Raw genomic sequence first — 20,841 nt, 5'->3', positions numbered from 1 at the left:
TAATACAACTTGAGGAATTGGATTTTTAGCTATTTCCTTTTTTTTTAACGTTTATTTATTTATTATTTTGAGAGAGACAGAGAGAGCACGAGCAGGGGAGGGACTCGAACTCGTAAACCTGTGAGATCATGACCTGAGCCGAAATCAAGAGTCAGACGCCTAACCAACTGAGCCATCCAGGTGCCCCTTTAGCTATTTACTTTTAATTAATTCAAATTTAAATAGCAGTATGTAGCTGGTGACCACTTCGTTGGACAGCACAGTTCTAGTCTCATTTTGTTATTGGTTATACCATTAGCTGTTTGACTCCAGGAAAATCTGTTGCCTTCTCTTAGCCTCAAGTTCTATCAGAGGAAAATATCTCCTAGGTACCCTTTTCAGGTAAAATACCATGTGAATCAAAATACAAGAAAAACCATTAAGACACAGGAGCTAATCCTAACTCTGAACAGATTTAATACTAACACACACATAGGTGAATATGTTAAGTGTGAGGTCTTAGCCTATCTGTGCTTTGGTTCCTTCTTCTATTAAGAGGAGATAATAGAAACTACATTTTGGGGATTATTGGGATTAGATAATTGGATAAATAAAAGGTAATAATAGCATAGCTCCTGATACACGGAAATGATGAAATGTTAACCATTTTTATGACCATCATTAACTAGCTGTGAGAAATGTCTGCCTCTGACTCTCTGGGCTCCACTTTCTTTTTTTTGAAGTGTGCCATCCCAACTGCATAGTTTCATAAGAATAAAATGAGACAACACATACAACCAATTTGAAATGCTAAAAAGAATGGACAAATATTAGTTTTATCTTATTTTTTAAATGCATGAATTTAGTAGAGCCTTAAGTTAAATCCACTCTCTTACCACTCATTCAACCTTTATAGAGTGTCTACTATGTGTGAAGGACTAGTTTTCAGGCTACAGTTTATGGCAGAGAACAGTGCCCTTGCCCTTTCAGGAGTTTACTTGCATATGCACACACATACATTCTCTCTGTAGTCTCCAGAGTCAGGCTGCCTCAGTTTGAATTCCAAATCCGCCACTTACTAACTATAGCTTTAAGCAGGCTACGCAACTTCTTTAAGCCTCTGTTAGCTTATCCGTAAAAGGGAGTAATAATGGGAATCTTTGAAAACTAAGTGGAATAATGTGTGTAAAGTGCTTAGAACTTAGTACCTGGCCCTCAGTAAGTGGTAAATAAATGATAGTTATTATTGTTTCTATTATTAGGGCATATAAAACCTGCTTTTCTCCCAAGGCACAATTCTTTGCTGAATTGTGGGTAACGTATGTGAAGCAACAGCTAAGAGACCATAGGGAATCCTGTTTCCTGTTTTTTATGCTTCTCTGGGACTTCCAAACTCCTGTCCATCTTGAAATCCCTCAGCTAGAATACTCAAATGTTTCAGGCCTTGAGTGTTTTGCATTGTTTCAAAGAGGAGTCCTGATCTATGCTGCCTCAGAAAATGGGTGTAACCTTAAGGGAGGGAGGCAACTTGGGAGAGACAGCTTGCACACTGGAAGGTGTGTGGGTGGGAGGGAGCAATGGAACATGGGAGGATATGGGGTGAAAATGGAGAAATATTATCATCTTCATGGGTTCCGTGTTCAAAGCTGATCAATCCCTGCATTTCCCCAGTGTTTTCTCGGGCTGCTTTTTGCTAACATCAGTCAATGCCCGCAAAGATCTACAGGGGAGGTGGGGGTAGTTCTTCCAGCTAGTTACTAAAATAATGACCCTTGCCTCTCACTATACAGGCCACTGATAAGACAACAGCAGTATCAGCCACGAGGACCCCTTCTCTCTTCCACACTTGGCATAAAGAATCTCCTTTTGTGATCTTTTCCTCCTAAGACTCCATTTGAGCTTCATTTTAGCCTTATTTTTTAATGCATGGAAAGAATTAGGGGCTGGAGGAGGACACCCCTGCCTGAAAGATAACTCTGGACCCCTATTACTATTCTTGGGAGGGTTTGTGAGTATCCAATTGTCACAATCCATGATGAATAAATAAGAATGTTTCCTGGGAACAACCTAGGCTGACTATGTGGTTGGGTGGCTCCCTGTAAGCCATGTTCCCAGAACTAAAAGGATCATAGGCTGCTCAAACCTCTGGTCTGCCCCAGTGTCTAAGTTGTCACCATTTCTTCTTCCTGGAATGGAAGACTTCTGATAGACAGGAATTCTGCCTGGGAATTGAGCTATGAACCCTTTTAGGTACTCATGCCTCAGAGTCCACAGACAGGGAGATGTAAATATGGGGAAAAAACTAGAATATGGGGAGCGTACAGGAAAGCAATAGAAGGCTGCCCAAGGCAGGCACTCTGCAGTGGGTACGGGTCAGGGTGGTCTTCTTGAGAGCTATAGAGCCTGTATGGGGTGATAAGTGCTGTGGGTCAAATAAGGATAGATATGAAAAGAGGAAAAGAAGGGTTTGGAAAGGAGAAAGAAATTCATCTCCAATACTATCACCTACACTATTTTGCTAAGAGAGCAACTAACTGACTTATTACATAAAGAACTGGTCAGGGTAACCCCATAATTCATGGAGTTTATTTTCCCTTTCTGGAAGTTGCAATTGTGAACCTCAGAGATTTGGCAACAGTAGGTAAAGATGCTGCCAGAGGGAGGAAAGATCTAGTACAACCCTGTGTGGGCCATCTTCTGCTCAGCCCTCACAGCAACCTCGCCTTGTATGGCATTGGAACAATGGAGTTCCTTTTATCAGATGGAGTCCTCCCTTAATCCCTTGTTAGCATCAAAAGCCATGCACTCCATGAATGACTACCATGACTGCTCCACAAAGTATTTAGACAGCAGTGCAGGAGTGACTCAAAGTTTGTGACAGCACGGGGCTCACTCACTCTCCCCGCTGAAAGACTTCGGCTTTCTGCTGGCTTAATGCTTCCGGAAGTTCAGGGTCCTCTCTGAATGTCACAGGGCATACCCCTCTCCTCCCGCTGGGATAACTTAGTAAACTAGCAACTGAGCAAAAATGGCTCCCTTTACACGTCTCCTCTTTCCTTTCCACAAAACAGTTTGAGAGACCTGCAATTTCTGGGTGGACACTTGTAGTTAAACAAAGCATTTCACATACTGCTAGAAAAAAGGGGGGGGCAAATTTTATTTTTCTTTTTCCTAATTCAAGAAGAGGTTTTAACCTAAAGCCTTATGTTCTGAGGAGGATGCTCAGTTTCAACATGGCAGAGCTCACACTGTGTGGAAGCTGAAGATGTCACCCACAATAAACATGAACCGCGGTGACAATGGGAAGTGGAAGGTGAAGAATCGCCTCTCCGAGCAGGGGGGTTGCTGAACGCGTGAGAAAGGGAAAGATGCATTTGATTGTGTTTACAAGATTCATTCACAGCACAGCAGGCAGTATTCACACTATAATATTCACCCTAACACAGATAATTTGATTTTCAACCTGGTTATCATGCATTCAGACATAGCAATACACGAAAATATATGCTTTAGCAGTGCATTTTAAACAAGGTTGCACACTTTAAGTCGGAATATATTAGAGGTGAGTGTTGAAGTTCGCAATTGGAGAAGTCCTAGAAATCTCCATTCAGCACGTGGCATATGCTTTGAAATTACTCAGAAAAAATTTTTACATTATGTTCCAGATGCTGACTACATATTTATATATCTATATACATACAGCATGCAGTGAAAATGATAAACTTGCTTGCTTTCTATATTTGTCATGGTTTGAAGAGTCTTGCACTTTCCTTAGAATCCCCAAGTAAAATGGAAACCTGACTCCACCCACACACCTTGAAATTATAAGCATTAGTACTATCACTGAGCAGGAGATGACAGATGATCTGGCCCAAACCCTTTATGCAGTGAGTGAGGAAACACCAAAAGCCTTTAGGTAACTTCTTCAAGGTCACACAATTAATAAGTGAAGAATTGAGGTTAGACTCCATGTCTTCTGAATTTTTTTCTGCCTGTCATTAGAATTGAATTAGATAAAATGTAGGGAATACTCTATCTGTACCATCTATGGGTGGTGGGGGGGGTGGTTTCTATCACACATCAGACACATAGATGTACTTGCCATGGCCTTGCCCACTGGGGCCTATACTCCACAGGCCTGAGAGTTAGCCAGCAAGTGTTAAAGATGAATTGACTGCAAGGATTGCTCCCCTATTGCCTTCATTCCTCTTCCACCTATGATATGTGCTATAAAGGATATTTCTTGACTATGGGGGAGCCACAGTGGAAAGCACTGGTCTTGGAAGACCAGGGTCTTTTAATACTATAGAGAGATCTTCTGAGACTTGGTATGATTCCCAGAACAACACAGCTTTAAGGTTCAGTAGATTGACTTGTCTTTTCATCAATGATAAATCTGTCAAGCGTGGTTACCAAAGACTGATTTGAGTCCTGGGTCAAATACTCACACTTAACAAGCTAAGGACAATTGCTCCCTGATGGTTAGGGAGCAAATGGATACTTGGGACACAGGAGAGCAGGTGACTCCAGGCGGAAGAGAGTTACTAGAGGAAGGGAGAAGACAGACCGGGGGCCCTCTCGCCTCACCCTGCACCCCCTGCATTTGGTAGCTGTAAATCTGTCTTTGTTTTTCCACACTCTGCCATGCTCGCATTCCCCTCACATCACCACTCACCAAATTATTTTGCTCACAGAGTTCTGAGCAGTTAGAAGTAGATGGGACTGGAAATCGTCCAAGAGGCCATGAAGTTTGTGACCCAAGGCCTGAATAAGACATAGGGGGAGAAAGCACTAAGGTCATCTGGGAAAGAGTTACCCAAAAACCGTGTTTGAATGTTGGAAAAAGGCACTTTAGAATTGCCTTGTGGTAAAAATGTTTAAAAATGAATTTGTTTCTAAATTGTCTAGGAGGTAAGTGAACATAATTCATAATTATTTTCAAGCCCGATGCAGCCGTTGGGTCGCAGCAGCCTGGAACCCTCTTTGTCCCACCTCCAGCACTTGCTAACAACGCTGTCCTGAGGAAGCTACTTAACCTCCTTGTGCATCAGATTCCTCATCTGTAAAACTGTGCTATCTCCCTTCTAGGGTGGTGAAGATTTAAATTAGTTAATTAGGAAGAGTACTTACAGCAGTGCCTGGCCCATATTAAGGACTCAATAGAATGTTTGGGCCCATTTATTATTCTACCTTGAATGCAGATATTAGGCCTGAAGAAAGGTGGCAGTGATTCCTTTTTTTACCACTCAACTATTCAGAGATTGCTTTAAGAACCAGGTTGTGGTATTTCTTCTGGCACCACCCTCCAAAATCACCTGAGATTCTCCCAAATCACAATCCAGCTTCTGAGAATATAGGGCACTCATGTACTGGGATAGGGTATTCTGCTTGCCTTGCACCACACAATTAATTGTGCTTAGTGACCATTTTTATTAGGTGGAGAGTGGTGACAATAAAATTAAAGGAGCACAGACTCAACATCACCTAGCCAAAAAGGAAAGTGCAAACGCCACACACGTACAAATGCAAAGGCTAAAAGAAGGTCTTTCCTCTTTCCTCTTTTCTTGAGCTTTCTCCATAAGCTGAGCTCTACCCAGACAGAGGAGAGAACTGCTCTATGTAAAATGATGGTTTCCATGGCTGCTTCCAACAGAATGCCCTCCTCTCTCTAGAATTGGAACACCAGCCCAGCCAAGCCACCGTCTGCTCCTAGAGAAGGTCTGCCTCAGCCCCAGCGCTGAGGCCAGCAATGGGTGCAGGCTCACTTGGCCTTGTACTGTGCTCTCACAGCCCACCTCCCTTCCCCCAGTCTGGAAAAACTTGGGCAGGCCCCAGGTTCCAAGTTTGCACATCCCCACCGATGTGGGAAGCATCAACTCTGCGGTGGTTTAAGTGCATTGTTAATGCTGTCATCAAAGCCCGTGCCCCGCCTCATGCTCAGTAAAGCAGCTGGTGAATGTTGGGTCGGGCGCTACAGATGGATCAGTGGAGGCAGGCCCAGAGCTCAGCCTATCTACTTAAACAGGTGTTTGACTCTGCGTTTTCCAGGTGGCCAGAAGGAACCTGATCATTCGGTGAAAGAGGAAGCCATGTGGGAGAGGAATAGCTCCCCAGCATTGGCAAGGGCACATAGCCAGTCTCTTGGCTTTCATCCATCTGTTCACCAGACATGGTCTTCAAGCCAGAACATTTCCTCTTGGGACTCATACTTACTTTGAATTTTAATGGAGAGTTTGCACTGTTTTATTGAGAATGATCGTATGGTCTGGGGAGTTAACTAGGTCACCAGAACTAGTGGCGGCTGAAGACTGCCGTCCGGGCGTCTCTGCTTCATCAGCCCATGTTGATCCCATGAGAAGCTGAAGGAGCTGCCTTGTAACGTGCTTCTCACCAGAGTGCTGTATTCACCCTCACGCACAGAGAACGGGGCAAGGGTGCCTTCTGGTCACTGGAATGACAGACACCATCAACAGCCGGCCAGGAAATCACGAACAAAGACGAACAAAACAGCTGCTCCATAGAAGGCAGAAATCAAAGAAGCACTGAAGCAGCTTTTTGCAGCAAGATTTACAAATGAGGTTTCAATACAATTGGGAGCAAAGGGGACTAAAAACCCCTGTCTACTGGAAGTTTCAGTGAAGTGAGCCCCAGCACCTACACGGGGTATAGTGCTTTTTCCAAGGGGAACCTGAGATGCCCAAAAGACTTTAATTGGGAAACCTTAAGGGAAAATAGCACGGTGGTGAGGGAGAAAGCACACAAGTGTAGGAACTAAGGCAAGAAATACCTCACAAAGACTTCTGAGACAATACCAAGGAGAAAAGGCAAGCTGGTGCAGCTGTCTTATAGCCTGCAGCCTGCAAATTCCCAAGGAAGCCCTGTGAATAAATGTGGCACTCTAAAACTATCTGCAGGTAGGGTGGTGGAACCATCTCCCACAAGGCCCCTCTAAGGGTGCATAGTAAATTGAGTACATTCCTCATAACATAAATGAGAGAAAGGACTTGGAAGAGGATAGTAAGGGGCCTTATCATGGGGCCACCTGCCCCAGAACTGGCACTGTGACTACTTCTTACTCCTTCTCCTTGGGTCCTGTGACCCAGCAGGCCCTGGGGAGCAGAAAGGCAGCTGTCAGCTTTCACATGGCACTCGATTCTGGCAAGGGAGCAAGTCCAGTGGAAGCCAAAGTCTTGTCACGATCCCATCAGCCCCACAATAGTGGAGCCTCTGCTGACTGGTCGCGGGTCACAGGAGTGTGGGAGCTCATCTGCCTCCCACATATGACTGCACAAATCATACTGCTTCCCCTCTGGAAAGCCTGAGGAAGCCTGTTTATGCAATTTCTTGTGCAGAGTCCCTCTATAAAATAAGTGAGAGGTATCCCAAGGACTAAAGCTGGTGTTTTCCTAGTTATGTCTATAATTCATATTCCAAATTACTTCAAAAGTGATCAAAGAATAATAAAATCATATATACACATGTGCACACAGGTTAGTCTGGTTAAATCAGCATTTGTCAGTCGCTGCACTATTAAAATTTAGGGTTGGATAACTCTTTGTTATGATGGAGGTGGGGGTTATCCTGTGCACTATAGATGTTTGGCAGATCCCTTGGCCTCTACCAGTTAGATGCCCCCAGTTGAGAATTACTGAAAGATAGATAGATGATAGATAGATAATTATATTGTTATAGAGAGAAATAAGGAGACTAGTGTTCTTAACAACTGAGCACTAACTTTAGCCTGCATGGGCTCTGAAGGAGATGATCCAGGGTGGGAGCTAGGCTATAGAGGTCTTGGTGTTGACATTTACTGAAGCTTCTGGGAGCCCAGCACAGGGCCCAGGTTCAGTACAGTTTTATGCATGAAATCATTTATTATTATTGTCTCTATTTGACCAGTGAGAAAAATGAGGGTTAGCGTGGTAACTAACTTTTCAAAGGATAACCTGCTAAAAAGCAAGACAGACAACTATGACCAGTTTTGTTGACTTTTAACTACTGTAATGGCACCATACAACAGGATGGCTAACGATGAGCCACATACAGCCATTGAACACTTGGAACACTGTGACAACTCTAAAATGAGATGTGCCGTGTGAACTACACTCCAGATTTCAGAGAAATGTTGAAATGACGCACTAGATATGTTGGGATAAATAAAACACATGGTTAAAATAAATTTTATCTGTTTTATTTTCATTTAAAAAATGTGGCTACTAGAAATTTTTGATATGCCTGTATGGTTTGCGTTAAATTTCTTTTGGAAAGTGCCATGCTAGACAATACTATCTCCCCTAGCATCAGTTTTAAGAAAGGCCAAAAGGAAAATAATGTGCTGTGGGCCATGAGAAAGATGCCAGTAGTAAGGGAACCAATATAATCATCTTTTGTTATCAAACCAAAAAATAAATACAAGTAAAATCAGAGAAATCTTTTTCAAAATAAAGTTATCAGTAAAGTTGGTAAAGGGCCAAATGAAAAACAAGATAGCTTCAAAGTATTTATATTCAAATTCGTATGTCAGCCAGTTATTCTCTTCTTTGATATCAAATGCTGATTATTTGGTCCCAGACTCAGCCCCTGGTGGACCCGCTGCTGTGTCAGCTTACACGTGCCTTCATTTTTTTCCTTCCTGGTCATTCCACTAGCTGTGCTGACCACCCATGCCTGATTTCTGTGCATTTTACCTGGTCTAAGGCAAAGGATAAATTCTAATCATCTTATAGTTCTAGTCACTGGCCTTTCCTGAAAACTCCACTTATTTTTTTTTTAATCTTACACAGACTTGTCATACAGAATGAGTCTCTGGGTGCTTTTCAACCTCTGTGGTTCCTTGTACCCTTGTCTGGAGATACCTTCCTCTTTCAAACTCCAGGCCATGTGTTCAGTAGGGAAGCTGATAGACGTAGGGACCTGAATCTGCTTCCATGTGATCACAGACTGAATATGCAAAGTGGGCTCAACAATAGTACCAGCCTTGCGCCTTGTGGAGTTGTTGTGAGGATTGACAAATTAACCCACGTAAACCCCTGGAATACTGCCCACAGCATGGCATGCTAAGTGCTTCACGAACCTTAGTCACTGGTATTTTCAGTTGTCTTTGGATTAAAATAGGGCCAAACGTACATGAAGGTATTCCTGTTCCCCATCTACTGATGTACCTGCTCCCGTCCTGCCTGTAAACCCATTGGGCAGATCAACTGCAACATCTGAGCCCCATGCCAGAGAGCAGGCAGTACAACCGAGGACAGATCAGACAAGAGGAAAGCAGCTCCTACCACATTGTTATTAGAGCTTGATGAACAACTCTGATCATCACACAGTTTAAAATTATGGGATTCAGGGCCAAAGCCCAGGGATTTGTTTCAAATCGGTAAATCCCCAGAAGAGGAAGTCTCTAAAGCAGATGCCAGGAAAGCACACCCAGAAGGCGTATGCAACAGGCTGCGAAGGGTTTTGTTTGCAAGGCCGTGGGGGCTGTGCTCCATTCCAGTGTGGGGCTGAAAGGTTGCAGGATAGAACAAAAGCAGACAGCAGGCTGGAGAGGGAGGAATGGAGAACCACCTCCCACTCTGGTCAATAACTGGAGATGGATGATGGTACCCGCTGCATAACCTCACTCTGCAACTTTTATGGGAAGGTTTGACAAACGACACCAGCAAAAGGTACAAGAGAGTGATTAAAACCAGCCTTTGTGAAGGCAGAGATAACTGTCCTGGGGCTTGAGTCTCCTTGAGGCTCCCCATTCCCACCCCCACCCCCCACCACTGCCTTGAGTTTTTCAGAACTTTCTTTCATCTCGTCACGTCCTTCCCCTCTCCCTCTACTGCTCCCTTTACACAAACTTGTTCTTTGGCATCATCTTATCCAGTAGACTCTGTGTGGCTGGACTTGGAATGAAAGTATTCACTCATTCAATGCATCAAAATGCTCATCAGCTTGCTGTCTAAACAGGAATTTTTGGCATATATTTACCAAAAGAACATTCCCCAAAATCCTTACAAAGAAACTTCCCTTTGAGAGAAATCACCAAGTCTTCTATTAAAAACAGATTCTCAGGCCTCAACGGAGATTTACTGAATCTGAATTTTCCAGGGAGAGGGTGGCCTCTGGAGAGATGCAGGGAATCCTATCCTCGGGGAAACCCAGGGAAACTGCTGAGCTTTGTCGTGCCACTTCCCTTGCAGGAAGTTAGCCTGGGGTGGAAAAAGTCAGTTCTAGTTCTCTGATCTTTAAGCTCTTCCTCCAATTTGTCTGAATGCTTCTGTTAAACTAAGATTCAAGTGGTGACCCATTAAAGGGACAAAACCAATCAAAGGAAAAATCATAGGGCTGCAGACCCTCAGACGTGCTGATGTCCCATGGTAATTGAACTGGACCAGATCAGAGTGACCACAGCCAGAAGGCTGTGCCCTGGAAGAAGCCGGGATATGGTGACAAATGTTAGGAGGCACTGATGGTGGCCAGGAAATGAATTATGCTCAGGAATGGTGGTCTTGTTCAACTTGCTTGCAATCTTCCCTTCGGTATTCAGAGCTGTGGGGAAATGTCACCCTACCTGCTGGGAAAGATGAGTTTCTAGTTCTGTCGAACATACTCCTGTTTTCAAGCATGTCTTGACCAGCTTCCTGGAGCAAGAAAAACATGGAAATGTGCTGCATCACCTTGAGAAAACGTGCCTGGGAACTCAGGCCTAAAATAACAAATGACTTGACTCCACATATATTTGCAGCTTGTCAGAAATCAAGTCCACCCTCCCCCTTTACCTGGGTAAAAGAAGATATGGGCTACCCCTAAAAACCCTTTTCTTTGTCCAGTAGATGAGCCTGGAAAAACCATTACTGAACTTGGAGTCCTTGTTGGGCATCATGTTTATTGTTTCCTGCACAAACTGGGCAGATGATGCTAAAAAAAGCCACGGCTAGGTTTAGCATGCAGTTTGTTAATACTGTCCCTTAAGAATAAACAACAAAGTGACTCCTACAGACTCTATCTTCCCTGTCCCCAATATTTCCACATGCTTTACATATGCTGTATTAAACCTAATACAGTTATTATTAAGGTATCAATGTATGCCCAATAAATGCATGTGGGGAGAGGCAGGAGGAACCAGTGAGCACTCTCTCAGGGTGGCCTGTGGGAAATGATGGGACAATTAAGACATTATTAGGGATCTATGTATAGGATTCTCCGTAGGCCCCCGCAACGGCTACAGTCAGCAACACTGTGCAAGATAGCATGGAGAATAATGGAAAGGTAATATTTCTGAACCTTACAAGGCAGGCCAAACTCATTTAAAATGACAGCTGTCATTAATATAAACGTGTATTGCAGTGCCATGGGAGGGGGGTACTATTAAGTGCTGGAGAGGCAGGATCACCTGGAATACCGAACAATAGCAATATGTGGGCCCTGACCTTACTCTTCGCACAAAGGGACCGCCATGACACGTACCAGACTAAGGGTCACAAATGATCATCTAAAGAAATCCAAAGAAGAAAAGCTCCCAGGCAAAAGAATGAGCTCGGTGGTACCTGCCTAGTTGATGACCTTTTCCCTTTCTTTCCTTTTTTTTTTTTTAACTGTCCTTCAAGGGGGCTGAAAAGCAATTTTCATGCTATGGCTCTAAATATCGGTTTATCCCTCCGACAGGGTTCTGAGCGTGCCCAGTAGGGATGATTTAACACCGCACTGATGACTTGCAACAGAAGATCGTCATGTGAAAAGGTAAGTCTGCCGCAGCTAATGGGCTCCTGTTTCAAGGGATGCTGTGTGTACATTACCAGCGTACGGGGAAGGTGCAGAAAGGCCCAGGCAGCCATTAGGAATGGAGTGTTGTTGATGATGAAAAGGCACTTTACCGGTGAGGGAATGGTGGGAGAGAGAAGGCTTATCTGTCTTTTTGATTAGAAATGCATGCTTCCTTTCATCATCTGAGCTGAAAAATTGGCTTCTGCTCTTGGTTTATGAAACCATTTTTCTTTTTCCTTTCTTTCCAGGTTTGCAAACTGCTTAATAAATTAGTTACTGTGAGGTACATGGGTGCCACAATAACCTTAGAGGCTTTTCCCAAATGCATCCTTAATATTTTATAAGTATTTAAATAGATTTATTCAATTTGAGCTGGCTGATTTATTCAAGCTAGCATTCCGGCACAAAAAGGGGGTTCTATGCAGATTAAAGCTCATCAAAAAAATTTAAGATGTGCTGATGAAGTTTTTTTAGGGATTAGAGCAAAACTTTTGGATACAGCTAATTGAGCAAACAGGGTAAAGAAACCATCAGAAGCATAGAAGCTTGAAATGGAAGCTTCAGGCCTATGGTCACATAGGATGTTCTGAACCATTCATTCATTCATTCATTCAACCAGCATGGTGGAGATGTTTGGGAACTGTGCTAAGCACTGGTGCCTTTCTGTCATTCTGTTAACTCCAGCTTTAAAAGAGCATAGGACCAAAACTTGCATCTATATAGCTCTCAGCCCAAGGAAGACAGCAAAAGTCAGGTCATCTTATATAAATTATTCTGAGCAGCGAATGAAAGGGTAACTCCCCTGTCTGAAAGGGAAAAACAAGATTTTTGGCCCTAAAGGGTGGTTCTTATCTCCAGCATAAAGTGACTTGAGTCTCCTAGGAGTTGCTGTGCGGTGACTCCAATGTCAGCAGGTGCGGGGAGGCCAACCCCCGCCCTGTCATGCCTTGGGCCCCCATTAAACCCCATGCTGGAACTTCAGTGCTTCCAAAGACCCCCCTGATCCCCTGATCACTCAAAGACTGCTGATAGTCCAAACAATCTGTGAAAAGCTAAATTCTATTCTACCAGATAAAAAGGCAGACTTGGAGATTTATGTTAGGTCACAAAAGCTTCAGAGAAAGTAGTCAGAATTAAAGAGAACATAAATCATCTTTTCAAAATATATTTTTTCTTATATACCAGATTTCTACATGCAGAATATTCGTCAAGTATTAAATCTAAATAGTCAGACATCCAATCCTAAAGAGGATGAAATATGTTAGAAAGTACACAATGATCAGTTTCAAGCGGCATAACAGATAATGCCCCAGTGATGCTTTAGAGACTAGATGAACAATTAAGGTAATTATCCATACCAAAAACTATTTTATAGAAATGTGCTACAAAGAAGAGAATTACATCAGGATCTAAACGATCAGAAAGCAGCAGCCACATGGGCAGTCTTTTGGAGGCCTTACCTTTTCTTTTCTCCACTATTATCTGTTTGACTAAGAGAGCTGAAAATTATACCATTTGTGTTAGAATCAAATGCAAATGGAATAATTGTCCCTTCTCTAATCAAAACACATTTGTGGATTGAAATACCACATGGGGCAATTTTCAGTTAATCATGGATGTTAATAAATATGACTCTAAGCTCATAAACAAACATTACTTTGGCTAATATAATATAGGAAATTATTGTTAAGCTTGATCAGACCTGTAACAAAAACTGAACTTTGCAGAAAGTCAGCCAATTAACCATCTGAAAATAGAGATGCAAACCAGCAGTAATGAAAGATTAGATTTAGCTAATATGCTTAGACAAATCATGCATTAGCACTAGGAAATATTTAAAGCTGCCTTTGCTGAAAATGGAAAATATTAAGTATTGTCAGAGTATTAGCTTCTTTAAAGAGTAAAACCCAGATGCTTAGTGATTGGAGATTTAAAAACTAGAAAATCAGGTTTACCAAAATCAAAGTTACCCAGAGCCTGAATTATATCCAAGCCTCTAGCAACAAATGGTGTTTTCAAATGAAATAGAAAGATTTAATACTCATTCTATTTCCATCACTGAGCTTATAAGCCAATTTGAGACTCCTTCGTTTAGTCTTCCCTAAGTGTAAAATATGTATTTATTTTCGTGAAAAAAATACCTAAGCGGCTATAAAAGTATTCCAGTCATCTGGAAGACCAGTTCTCGACTCAGTCCTGTAGAGGCACTAATCAAAGAAAAGCTGATGACATCACTTCCGGCCCCCTGCACTTCAAATAAAAACACTAAGCTTAAACCACAGATTGATATGTAAGCCAGAGCCCAAATACCTTCTTTCTACATTTACTCATTTCAAAATTATAATATGTTCCTCCAAGCTGACCTTTTCTCATTGACAGCAGTGGGAAAGCCTTCCACGTGCTTTCCTCTCTGAAAAAGTCTGCTGTTGGGTCATTGTACACATGAAAGAGACTGCCCTGAAGAGGAAGCAGTGTGAGGAGTCTTTTTCCCAGTTTTATTGAGAAATAATTAACATGCGTCACTGTGTAAATTGAAGGCATACAGTACGGTGGTTTGATTTACATATATTGTGAAATGATTGCCATGGTAGGTTCAGCTAACATCCATCTTCTCATATAGGCACAATAAAAAGAGAAGAAAGAAGAAAAGAAAAAAATTTTCTCCTTGTGATGAGAACTCTTAGGACTTACTCTCTTAATGATTTCCTGTATATTACACAGCAGTGTTATGGCTATAGTCATCATGTTGTCATTACATCCCTAGTACTTATTTATCTTATAGCTGGAAGTTTGTACATTTTGACCACCTTCCTCTAGTTCCCCCTCCTTTTACCCCCACCTCTGGTAACCACAAGTCTGTCTTTTTTTCTATGAGTTTGTTTCTGTTTTTGTTCTAGATTCCACATGTAAGTGAATTGTACAGTACGTATCTTTCTGTATAATATTTATTTTACTTAGCAAATGCCTGCAGGAACTATCCATGTTGTCACAAATAGTAGGATTTCCTCATTTTTTGTGGCTGAATAATATCCCATTATATATTCATGCATGTGTATGCATGTATATATACCACAATTTATTTATCTACTCATCCATTAATAGTCACTTGGGTTGTTTCCATGTCTTGGCTATAGAAATACAGATATCTTTTTGGGTTTGTGTTTTCATTTCCTTTGGATACATTCCCAAAAGTGGGATTATGGGATCATATGGTAGTTCTCTTTTTAATTTTTTTTGAGGATCCTCCATACTGTTTTCCACAATGGCTGCACCAATTCACAGTCCCAACAATAGTGCACAATGGCTCTCTTCCCCACATCCTTGCCAGCATTTCTTATCTCTATCATGCTCATAGGTGTAAAGTGGTAACTTACTATGTTTTTAGTTTGCATTTCCCTGATGACTAGTGATGCTGAACATTTTTTTCATGTACCTGTTGGCTTTTTGTATATCTTCTTTGGAGCAATGTCAGTTTAGGTCTTTGCCCATTTTTATTTTTATTTTTTATTTTTTTAATTAATTAATTAATTTATTTATTTATTTATTTTGAGAGAGACAGAGACAGCTTGAGTGGGGGAAGGGCAGAGAGACACAGAGAGAGAATCCCATCCAGGCTCTGCATTATCAGCACAGAGCCCCCATGTGGGGCTCCAACTCACAAACCGAACCACAAAATCATGACCTGAGCTGAAACCAAGAGTCGGACACTTAACCACCTGAGCCACCCAGGCACCCCTGCCTATTTTTAAAAATTAGGTTATTTACTTTTTTGGCTATTGAGTTGTAGGCATTATTTATATGTTTTGGATACTAACCCCTTATCAAATATCTGGTTTGCAAATATTTTTCCCATTCGGTAGGTTGCTTTTTCACTTTGTTGATGGTTTCCTTTGCTGTACAGAAGCTTTTTAGTTTGATGTGGTCCCACTTGTTTTTCATCTTGTTTCTTGTGTTGTAGGTATCATATCACAATATCATTACCAAGGTTCATGTCAAGGAGTATAATTGTTGTTTTCATCTAAGAGTTTTATGGTTTCAGGTCTTACATTTAAGTCTTTAATCCACTGTGAGTTAATTATTTTTGAGTGGTGTAAAATAGGAGCCCAGTTTCATTCTTTTACATGTGAACATTCAATTTTCCCAACACCATTTATTAAAGAGATTGCCTTTTCTCATTGAGTATTCTTGACTCCCTTGTCAAATATTAGTTGACTATATATGCATAGGTTTATTTCTAGTCTCTCAATTCCATTCTCTTGGTCTATTTGTCTGTTTTTATGCCACTACCATGCTGTTTTGATGACTATAGGTTCATAATATAGCTTGAAATCAGGGAGTGTGGTGCCTCCTGCTTTGTTCTTCTTCTCCTGATTTGTTTCAGGATTTCTTTGGCTATCTGGTATCTTTGTGGTTTCATATAAATTTTAGGAGTGTTTTGTGTGCTTCTATAAAAAATGCATTAGAATCTTGACAGGGTTGAATCTATCGATGGCTTTTGGTAGTATTGTCATTTTAACAATACTAACTCTTCCAATCCATGAATATGAGATACTTGCCCATTTATTTGTGCCTTCTTTCTTTTATCAGTGTCTTGTAGTTTTCAGTGTGAAGACCTTTCACTTCCTTGGTTAAATTTATTCCTAAGTATTTTATGTTTTTGATGCTATTGTAAATGAGGTCAATTTCTTTTTTTCCAGACAATTCATTGTTAGTATATAGAAACACTACTGATTTTTGTATGTTAATTTTGTATTCTGAAACTTTACTGAATTCATTGATTAAATCTAATAGTTTTTCAGTTGAATCTTTAGGATTCTTTGCATGTAAGTTATGTACTCTGCAAAGACAAACAATTTTACTTCTTACTTTCCAATACTGATACCTTTTATTTCTTTTTCTTGCGTGATTGCCCTAGCTAGGACTTCAAGTACTGTGTGGATTAGGGGTGGTAACAGTGGGCACCCTTGTCTTGTTTCTGATCTTAGAGGAAAAACTTTCAACCTTTCACCACTGAGTATGATGATAGCTATCAGCTCATCACATGTGTCCTTCATTATGTTCAATATGTTCTTTCTCTGCCTAATTTGTTAAGAGTTTTTATTATGAATAGATGCTGAATTTTGTCAAATGTTTTTTCTGCATCTATTGAGATGATCATATGATTCTTTTTTAAATGTTTCTAATGATTTATTTATTTATTTATTTAGAGAGAGAGAGAGAGAGAGAGAGACAGTGGGGGAGGTAGAGAGGGAGACAGAGGATCCGAATCAGGCTCTGCACTTATAGTGCAGTGTAGATGCTGGCTGGGCTTGAACTCACAAACCATGAGATCATGACCTGAGCTGAAGTTGGACACTCGACTGACTGAGCCACCCAGTCACCCCTCTTTTCTTTTGTTCTATTAATGTGATGTCTCACATTAATTGATTTACATATATTGAACCATGCTTACATCCCAGAGATAAATAACACTTGATCATGGTGAGTGATCCTTTTAATATGCTGCTAAATTCAGTTCGCTGAATTGTTAAGAATGTTTACACTTAAAGGCACTTGGGTGGCTCAGTCAGTTAAACATACGACTTCAGCTCAGGTCATGATCTCATGGTTTGTGAGTTTGAGCCACATGTCGGGTTCTATGCTGACAGCTCAGAGCCTGGAGCCTGCTTCAAATTCTGTGACTCCCTCTCTCTCTGCTCCTTCCCTGCTCATGCATGTGCTCTTCTCTCTCTCAAAAATAAATAAACATTTAAAAAGATTTTTTTAATGTTTGCATCTATATTTATTAGGGATATTGGCCTATAGTTATCTTTTCTTGCAGTGTTATTTCTGATTTTGGTATCAGGATAATTCTGACCTCATAAAATGAGTTGAGAGTGTTGCATTTAGTGAAATGGAATATTGACATATAAGCTTTAGGGAGAAACAGCAATATTTTATCTGTTACAGATTTTTTTTTTATTTCTGAGTCAATCTGTAGATCAATCTGTACATATCTGGGCAACTTAGTGAAGTACAAGTGTAAGATCATACTCTAAGCATATAAGAAATGCAAGGTTCCATCTGAATGATTCCAATAATAAAGGCAAAAATCAACACTTACTTTGAATTATTTAGGTAACTGTCACTCTTCTCCATTTGTACTAAAAATGTAGACCTAAGTCTAGAAAAGAGAAAGAAACCTGAGTGACAAGACAGTGAGTTCCTCTAAGGGGGCCAATTTCAATATGTGTGGAATCTTTCTACAATCTACCTTCTACTTTTTACAAAATTCCAATATTGTCAAATATGGCAATCAATACATATGGCTAGTGAGATTAATAATTGTGTCTACTTACCAAACACTATGTAATTGTCAGTCTTTGTATTTATGTTGATTTAACTTATTAAACTTTTGCAACAATCCTATAAGGTAGGTACTATTTTTAATCTTCATTTTTTAGATGAGAAACTGTAGGTTAGAGAGGATAAGACATGTATCCTGGTTAATGGTATAGTTGAGATTTGAACCCAGGCAGACTTAAGAACTGCCAGTGAGGATTAATGAAAGCATAACCTTTCAAACATATGCTATCAGTATCCTGAATTGCTTACATTAAAATATTCTGTGCAAAGCAAAATTATAAAAGGTGCCCATTCTACGTGGTGTACAATAAAATAAGTACCCCTATTAAAAAATAGAATTTCTATTTTTTATCTTTAGGTCAACTGCTTGTTGCTCTGTTTTCTCCATTATCAAGGAAATAGAGTAAAAGAAATATTTATTGTGCTGTAGGTCTTTGACTGAATCCACTCATCCTTCTTCCTTACTGAAAACCAGACTAAATATTTCTGAATGTCTACATTTTAAATTTTCTAACATTAATGAATAAACTGTACCTGGAATACTCTAACAAGTTCCCCACATGTCAGCAGGCCTCACATTCTACTGATTTGATTGCACCCGTGCACTCATGGGCTGACCCTTTCTAGGTCCATCCATCCTTGGATATTTCTGACCATGTAAAATAGTGACTATTTTGAAAATCACTGCTGGAAGATCATCAAGAAGGCAATGAACTTACAAGCCATAATATCTTAAAGAAACCTATAAATGAAATAGGTCAAGGATGAGGCACAGAAGTGGCTGGGAAAAAAAAAATCTACATTTAGTTTATACAACTTCAGCTCCCTGTCTGTTCACATTCCATATAAGGAACAGTAAGTTTTCAAGCAAGCAGGCCTGGACATATTTCTTGGCCTTATAATTCTCACAGTTCTAGACATTCCAAGGTAGAGGGTCATTCAAACAAAGTTGTAATTTCTTGTGTATATTTATTTCCAAAGTATCTTATGCATAGTTTCCCAGTGAAATCATAGATGGAGGCTAGGGGAATGCTAGCTGGGCTATTTTTCAAGCACGTCTAGAAGGAACATTCAAAAAGTACTGCTCTTGGCCTTCTTAAGCAAAAGGGCCAGACTTGAGCTGGAATGCTACAGCGATAGCTTTCCCCACTGTGCAGTTCACTTGAACTGCAGCTTTTGACTTGAAGATCATTTAAGAAGAGAAGAGGGAGGAAAGACGTTCATGAGATTTAAAGAACAAACTTCCCTGTGGTCACTTAGGAGAATGACATACATAACACACATGCCAGACTGGTGGGGCAGTTATAACAGAGTCCAACAAGAATACTCTGAGAGGCCAGCCATCAACATTCAAGTGTCTCCTCCATATCCCAACCACTCACCAGCAGAGCATCCGTGAGTGTAGTACTTACCGCCATAGTTCTTTGTTGTTTTTTTTTTTTAATTTTTTTTTCAACGTTTTTTATTTTTATTTTTGGGACAGAGAGAGACAGAGCATGAACGGGGGAGGGGCAGAGAGAGAGGGAGACACAGAATCGGAAACAGGCTCCAGGCTCCGAGCCATCAGCCCAGAGCCTGACGCGGGGCTCGAACTCACGGACCGCGAGATCGTGACCTGGCTGAAGTCGGACGCTTAACCGACTGCGCCACCCAGGCGCCCCGTAGTTCTTTGAATGCCTCATCAGTGAAAGAAGTTAGACAGACCAAGATGACAGCATGTTCTCCTTAGAGCTAGTCACTACTGAAAATTAGAAGTTAAGTTTTTAGTAGTTTTTTTCACTGTACTTAAAAATAACCAAATGGTGTATTTTTTACATCTTTAGGTGAAATTTAAAAGGCAAGACAGGGGCGCCTGGGTGGCTCAGTCGGTTAAGCGGCCGACTTCGGCTCAGGTCATGATCTTGTGGTCCGTGAGTTCGAGCCCCGCGTCGGGCTCTGTGCTCACAGCTCAGAGCCTGGAGCCTGTTTCAGATTCTGTTTCCCTCTCTCTGACCCTCCCCCGTTCATGCTCTGTCTCTCTGTCTCAAAAATAAATAAACGTTAAAAAAAAAATTTAAAAGGCAAGACACCTAATAAAATGAAGAAGTTTTGAAAATCTGCACAGATCCAGCAATGATCATTTTTAACTCCCAGACAATAAGAATAGTTTAGTACAAAGACTAAACTATTTAAGGAAAAAGTAGTTTACTCTCTATTCATTCAACAAATATTTATTGTTATCCATTCATTTAGCCCTTATTGAGCAGACATTCTTTTTTTATAAATGTTTATTCATTTATTTTTGAGAGAGCAAGTAGGGGAGGGGGAGAGGGAGAAAGAGAACCCCAAGCAGGCTCTGCACTGCCAGTGCAAAGCCTGACATGGGGTTCAGTCTCATCAACCATGAGATCATGACCTGAGCCAAAATCAGGAGTCAGAGGCTTAAGTGACTGAGCCACCCAAGTGCCATGAGAAGACATTCCTGTAGGCACTTGGGATATATCAGTGAACAAGATGTTGATACATGCCCTCCTGTATCTTACATTTTCATGGTGAGAGAAATTCAATAAACAATAAAAACAATAAATTAGAAATTTTTCCTATAAGTTAAAGCATGTTAAATGCTAAGGAAGATAGAGAAAATTGAATAGACTGAGGGGATCAGGAGTTTGGGAGTTGGGGACAGCATAGGTTGCCCTCTGAAATACAGTGGCCAGAGTAAATAAACCTCATTAAGAAGGTGAAGGACAGTTACGCAAATACTTCTAGGTGAGGGATTGAGCTATA

General features: G+C 40.9%; 1 long non-coding RNA gene across 1 annotated transcript in view; it reads left to right on the top strand.

The window, feature by feature from the left end:
* The window catches only part of LOC125937041 (uncharacterized), a 197,852-nt gene that overhangs the window by 73,079 nt on the left and 103,932 nt on the right, over positions 1 to 20,841 (top strand). The window contains exon 3 of the long non-coding RNA XR_007462224.1: positions 11,632 to 11,706. This is a non-coding gene — a long non-coding RNA (uncharacterized LOC125937041). The remainder of the gene's footprint in view (positions 1 to 11,631; positions 11,707 to 20,841) is intronic.

The sequence above is a fragment of the Panthera uncia genome (genome assembly GCF_023721935.1).
Source record: "Panthera uncia isolate 11264 chromosome A3 unlocalized genomic scaffold, Puncia_PCG_1.0 HiC_scaffold_11, whole genome shotgun sequence".
NCBI lineage: Eukaryota > Metazoa > Chordata > Mammalia > Carnivora > Felidae > Panthera > Panthera uncia.
Note: the sequence above shows the minus strand (reverse complement) of the source record. Positions and strands in the feature narration are given on the sequence as shown.